The sequence below is a fragment of the Salvelinus alpinus genome, chromosome 28 (assembly GCF_045679555.1).
Source record: "Salvelinus alpinus chromosome 28, SLU_Salpinus.1, whole genome shotgun sequence".
Lineage (NCBI taxonomy): Eukaryota > Metazoa > Chordata > Actinopteri > Salmoniformes > Salmonidae > Salvelinus > Salvelinus alpinus.
The window spans coordinates 32,229,935-32,237,239 of record NC_092113.1 but is presented as its reverse complement, the minus strand read 5'-3'; the positions used below and the strand labels follow the sequence as shown (position 1 = coordinate 32,237,239).

The following is a 7,305-nucleotide window of genomic DNA, read 5'->3' as shown; positions in this document are numbered from 1 at the left end:
GTAAACAGAACGAGTTTTATTTATTGAGTGTAGGGGAGAGAAACAAGCTAGCGCGTGAACCCTGGGTAACCTCGCGAGCTGACAACAAGATGGATAAGTGTAGCATGCAAATGCGCGGAGGGAAGGAATATATCGCACTCAGTCATTCAGCTCATCGCTGCCTGTAGAATTCCATTACCTCCCCCAGCTGCGACCGGCTTTCTGGGCTGTAGTCTATAGAACCTTGTATGCCGTTATAGGCCTAAATAGTTGATTATTTAGAATTGCTTTGTAATTACTGTTGTGGATAAATATTATGTGATCAGGTTAGTAATATGGTCTTTGATAGAAAATAATGTTATATGTGATAATAATAATTTCAACAAAAATGCAGATGACAAATACAATGAATAACAAGAAAACAAGAACAGCATAGTAACAATGATATATGCTTTATAATAATCATAATAATACGATAATTAGTAGGCCTACAATAATACAAATAAATAAACCATTACTTTATTGCAATGTTGGTGTACCGGTATATGTTATATTACACACACTCAAGACTATCCACAAATAAATTTGAAGGAGAAAAAAACAAAAGTTTTGTGGCATCCCCACCTACTTCGGTCTCACCCAGTCAATATCTGGAGCCCAACAGACATGATTACTTTATCATTAATAACGTTGTAATTATCTTTATTTCTAAACATCCTTCAATTAATGCTAAATACAATTGCGTCATTTGTTCAGGAGCTCATACTAATGTGTTTTCTCATGTTATGTGAATGTGGTGGTATAGTTTTTTCTATGTAATCTGAACAGATACAAATTTAATGTAAAGGGCAATTAAACAGGTTTAGCTCTGCTTATAGTACAATGAAATGAGGATACGCGTCCAGGAATATACACGTAACTATGGGAATTATACCGGCTGAACAAAATGGAATATAAAGTTTGTAGTTGTATTCCTTTATTTATTGAATTAGCACTTTTACAATTTCCATGCCACGTCTCGAAAAATGAAAATAAACTTTACTGTCGAGAAAAAGGCTTGCTGTATTTGTGGAATAGTAAAGATCTAGTCCTATTTATCTGAAATAACAGCATTGAGTGTGCAATATTGACATAGTTAGATCATTTATAGTTACTAACTTTATATTAGTTTAACATCCCATTTCATTAAGTAAACTGTGTAGGGGCTACATAGCTAATTGTCGATAATTGGGAACCCAAACCGGAACGTGCATGTCCACCTGTCACCACCGATGTTCCTAGTTACTACTATTTACAGTTTCGATGCCAGTGGGTCGCCTAGCGGTTAAGAGCATTGGGTCAGTAACCGAAAGGTCGCTGGTTCGACTCCCCGAGCCGACTAGGTGAAAAATCTGTCGATGTGCCCTCGAACTAGGCACTTAACCCTAATTGCTCCTGCAAGTCGCTCAAGATAAAAGCGTCTGCTAAATGACTAACATGTAAATGTCAGTGAAGAGCTCAACAGACGCGGTCACGACCTTTGAACCCATTAAGTGTGTCTTTCACATGACCTTTAGCCCTGCACTGATCACGGCCTCTGCTGCTGAAGAAACCATAATCGCAGGATAATTGTGTACGAGACTAATGTCAATAACTAGTCTGGATTCCCTTAGTCTATTATATTTTGAGGGTTTTTGTATAACCCATCGTCTATATTCTTATTGGCAAACATTTAAATCCAGGACCTGCTAACAAATATTTCTATTTCATTACTTGGACCTTAAAACCAGTTATAAAAAAGATCTAGCCCTAATCGTTTATAACTGATAACAACAAAGCTGGCATGATAGTCACAAAGTTGGTAGATCACCGCAGGCCTGCAGCACTGTGTGGTACAGAAAAACATACCACAGCTGACGTCATCTTACCGGTGCCTGTTTTAAAAACGAGCAGTGATACTATGATGAAAGCCAGACTTCAGAAGCGTCGGTCCATCGTCTTAGCAAACTTGACTTACTTGCTTCTCCATATCCCAGTCCTATATGATGACCAAGTACCTCTTCTATGTCCATCTAATGTGTAAATTCTACTCATTTAAACAGCCCTGTTTGAGAAAAGAAAGTTACCATGAATGATGGGGACTAAACAGCTATTGTCTGCTGTACTGGAGTCCATTAATTTGACCACCTGAAATTAGTCTACAACTTGATTGGCTTGGTTAGTCAGTGTGTTGTCCCCGGTGGATGACATAGATGTCCATCTATTGGCCAAGACCAAGAGGGCACGTCATCTCCATCAATCAGAGATCGAATTTCTCCAGGGCATGTCCCTCTGACTGTCTATGGTCGCTATCTCGGTCATCCATGCGTTGTTGGGTGTTAGCTAGAGGCCACCCGTCCATGAGTCCTATAACCGTTTGACCGATCCAACGATTATGCGTAGGTGATAATGAATTTGTATCAAGAGTTAACGTGCGATGGGGAGAGTAGCGCTCTGTTCACAGAGGGACACCGACCAGGGGAGGTCAGGATAGGTGACTTGGACCAGATCATTTCTCCAGAACTTGGAGCTGGCAATGAGGGTAACTCTTTATCAGAGGGTGACCCGGGATATTCATTACAACACAGTTACCCGTCTTTCTACGGTGCCAATTCTGCAACCGACTGTACGGTAACTCAGCTCCCAGTCTACTCAGGCTCGAGCAGCTTTCCTCTGACACAGAGTCAGGGCTTTTCAACCACGCCACCGGCCTGCCTTCACTACTCTCGTCTCCCCTCCTACCTCCGGGTGCAGGAACACGACTTCCCCGGACTTGGATACTCCTCTTCCACACACATCACCGGGACTGAGGCTCTGGCGCACGCAGAATTCGGGTCTATAAATGCGCACATTAAAATCTACACTCATGATGGGTCTAATGTTCACTTTGCTGTTGTGAACAGTAGCTCTCACTCCGAGCCCAATTGTAAGGTAGCTGAACTAAGTCACAGGAGCAAAGCTTTTGATTGGATGAACGTGAAGAAGAGAAGTCAAGCTCGGACGGGTAAGTTTTGGAGTTTACATTTCCATTTGGAAAGACAATAAGCATCTTATTGACAAACTACTTTTTAAACATTGTATTTATTGTTGATACGAAAACCAATAGCACCTATAACTTTTAGTAAACTGCCATTCATTCATCAACATAGCCTACTATTGGAAAGTATACATTTTAATGTGCCATATTCACAATTCAGTATGAAGGACAGTGCTGTGCTGTGAGAAACGCAGACTAGGCTACTGTGCTACGGGCAACAAAGTGTGACGTGTTCGAGCGTGGATGAAGTTTCGTAAAGTCGCTCAACATCATCAACAACATTTTTTTTAATAAGAAAATGATACATTTGGATGCATGTAGCCTATTTTTCAGCAAGTGATGGCTCAAAATGTACAAATACATGCATACTTGTGAATTTACCTTTAACAAAACTTCCAGTAAAAATATTAATATGATAACTGTAATACTTACAATTCCTGAATCAGCCTACTACAATAACCATATGTGACAATTGAACTATGTATTCTACCCGGATTGGGATAATCGGAATGGACTGGGATACGGGCAGGGGAGGCTGGGCGAGGTGTACATGGTTATTATACAGTATAGGCCAACTTTCCTCTCTCTACCTATTGGGCACAGAAAAAGGATGGAGATATTTCCCACACTAGAACACAATAGAAGGGAATAAAATAAAATAATAGAATAGAATAGAATGAAATATAAAAGCTATCCATGTGCTTTGCTTTCACATCACTGTGCTCTGACAATGCAATATTGCCTGAGCATACAGTGTGCAATGCAGCTAATGTTAAGTTTAGCCAAACTCACTCCCTATAACGTTAGTAACATTAGAGCTCTCTGCTTATTGATTATCTGTCTGTACAGTAATGAGAGCCTTGTGTATTGATCTCAGTGCCCAGCACCTTTACATGTGTCCGTTTAAACATAATCATTGTCACATATCATCAGTCCACCAACATCTCATGAGCCTTTAGTGTGACATTCAGCATAAACGTTCTGATTTCACAGAAATTAGATCATACAACTCATGTAGAATACGTGGTATATTTCAAAAAATACCTTGAGCATCTTGACTTTGCCCATTAAAAGTAATTTCTCATCCTGACAAAGAGACGTCGTCTCACAAGACCTCACAGCACAATATCTAAATCTGAGTATCCAGTGTGAGGTGAAAAGGGAAAACTGTGAGCTCACAGCCTTCGGTAGCAATTTCATCTCAAACAGATTTGAATAAAGAGATGCTTTATTGGGGTGATATGGACCGAATAGAGATCCTTCTGTCTGGTTCTATGTGCAATCTGGGCCTGTATTCACAAAGCGCCTCAGAATAGGAGTTCTGATCTAGGATCAGTTTGCCTTTTTGACCACAATTAATACAAATGATATGGACAGGGCGAACGCTTCATGAATAAGGGCTCCAGAGTTTGAAGATGACATGGATGTCTTCTTTGTTGTCTGTCTCAGAGACATAGAATACAGTAGAACAATTAATGCTATCGACGTTTATCAGTTGGTACCAGGCTGACAGTTCATATAGTCACCACATATGTCTTCATTTATATTGATTGTTTATGTTGCTTGCCAGGACTGGTATCAATGTCCTCTAGCCAGCGTTCTAAGCTATCATACAAACAGCTGCAAAGATATTGATATAGTATCTGTAAGGATGATTTCCAGGGTTGGAGTAGATCTCTTTAGCGCTACATTGTTAGCAGTAGTATGATTAGTGACAACAGCAGCAACGTTTCAGGGGGGTATATTAGTCTTGGCACGAAGCAAAGCATCCCTATGTTCTCTCTTGCATAAAGGCCTACCACCCCTCTGCCTCTTGATCTGCTGGTACAATGTATATACTCCCAGTGTGTCATTCTTCGATTATGCTCTGACAGCACCTGAATTACTGTGGGCAGGATGTCCAGATGGCTGAGGCAATGTGTATCGATCTCTCTCTCTCTCTCCTTATCTTCTTCTCTTCTCTCTCTCTCTCTCTCCTTATCTTCTTCTCTTCTCTCTCTCTCTCCTTATCTTCTTCTCTTCTCTCTCTCTCCTTATCTTCTTCTCTTCTCTCTCTCCTTATCTTCTTCTCTTCTCTCTCTCTCTCTCTCTCTCTCTCTCTCTCTCTCTCTCTCTCTCTCTCCTTATCTTCTTCTCTTCTCTCTCTCTCCTTATCTTCTTCTCTTCTCTCTCTCCTTGGCTGGGAAGGCCTCGACTCTGCGGCTTGCCCTGGCTTTGCTGGCTGGCTATTTCTAAAGCGTGCAAGTCATTCCTCAAATATTTTCATTTTACGCCTTCTGGCCAGCGCCAATTTCTATTATCTTAGACGTCATTAATCAGAATGTGATTATCTATTCATGAGAGCCAAAGCGCTTATTTACTTACTGTACTGTTTTGTCTGTTTGGGTTTTTTCATATTCACTATTGGCTACTGCACTCTCATTTCAGGTTAGGTTTGGTAGCCTCTGTATATGTAACCTGTCTCTGACATGTCTAAAACATGGATGTCAACATTTTTCATATGAGCTTTCTGTTCTCTCTGATATAGGCCCTGTTAGATAGCCTATACCTGTACTGTGATGTACGTTATTACATCCAACACCTGTCCTCGTGGTACAGATACAACAGTATCAGGAACTTCACAGCTGAATGTTTGGCACAAGATCATGTGAATGTGGCGCTATAACCAAGTTTCCCCCGCGCAATCATCTACTCCAGTTTATAGATGTTAATACACTTAACCAATTAACTGAATTAACCTATTTAATATATGTTTTATAAGTAATTGTGATTGATATAAACCGGTAGTGATTGATATAAACCGGTAGTCATACATTTTGTACTGTCTATATTTTATGGCTGGGTTACTTCATTGAATTCAACCGATATATTTATACTATACCTGTGTTTTAACTGTCTTTTCAGCCAAGATGCACATGGCCTGTGGATTAAGTATAGTCGCTCCGGGCGTCAGTATGGACAGAGGAGGTGGAGGTAACCACAGCATTCCCACCGATGGGCATCATATTACCGCTAACGGGGTACTGAGGACCAATTTCACCACCAAACAGCTCACGGAGCTCGAGAAGGAGTTCCACTTCAACAAGTACCTGACGCGAGCCAGACGCGTGGAGATCGCGAGCGCCCTGCAACTGAGCGAAACGCAGGTGAAGATTTGGTTCCAGAACCGGCGAATGAAACAGAAGAAATTAATGCGCGAGGGCCTTCTCCCGGTGGCCCCTCCCGTGTCCTCAAGCTGCTCAGAAAGCTCACGCTCCAACAGCCTGGACACTTATTCCTCTCCTGGACAACTGGAACCGACCTCATGCTCTCCCAAACACCTGCCGCCCCTTAACACTCAACTAGAGGAACTGTCTCATGCATTACAAAACAGGGTGTGTAATAGTGGCAGACAGTATCATCAACATGCAGGTTCTTTGATTCTCCATTAGGAGGAATTTCTTCCTAATTGGTTAATCAGGGTCATGTTGTTTTTCACAAAAAAACACGGAAAGCAGGGTAAGTTTTGTGAACTCCAGAATGTGTTATTGTAAGTGTTTGAGTCAGTGATTCCTCATTTTAGAGGCGCATATAGGCCTACCTGAGACTTTTAATTGGAGTAGCCTATTCAAGAGGACATTTGAGTTGCGCTCGCTTGTCAGGTGAAATAATATAATGATTATTGCACTTTATGAGTTTATACCAAATAACATAACTTTATTCAGACAACCAATATTATTATAGTAATTGTGTATTTAGTAGGCCTACTTAACTTATTGATTTAGTTATTTATTGTCTCTTGCATGTCATTAAAGCATCACTACATTAACGTTGTGGCCAGCTCTTTCTTCGGAACAGCCTACTTAAAATGTTCTTGACTAAAAAGTCTACATTTCCGTCAGGGTTTATCTTGTTTTAAAAGAATATCCAATTCATTTTAAATTTTCCAGTGAGTTTCAAGGACCGCATAAGGCTGAAAGCTATTTCCAAAATAATTTCTGTCAATAGTCGATCTAAAGTAAATGTATTTTGTTTATACACATTTTGAATAACTTAAAAGTTATTTGAATTGTATTATGTTATATTTACCTATTTCATGTTCTTGAATATGAATAATTCTTGCATTTATTTTTCTTTCTCTATTCAACATTGTTGGTTCCTCTCTCTCTCTCTCGTTTCACTTTCACCCGTTGTATTTCTATATCTCTTAATGGTTTTAATTATCCCGCCAGCACTGAAGGATTCATGTGGTAATTGACTGATAGATCTCTTGACTGGCAGGTTTAATGCAT

The 7,305-nt window shown here is 40.3% G+C and overlaps 1 pseudogene; it reads left to right on the top strand.

Annotated features, from left to right (window-relative positions):
- Window positions 1-2,215: 2,215 nt before the first annotated feature.
- Window positions 2,216-6,465, top strand: LOC139557711 (homeobox protein Hox-C1a-like; annotated as a pseudogene).
- The last annotated feature ends 840 nt before the right edge of the window (window positions 6,466-7,305 follow it).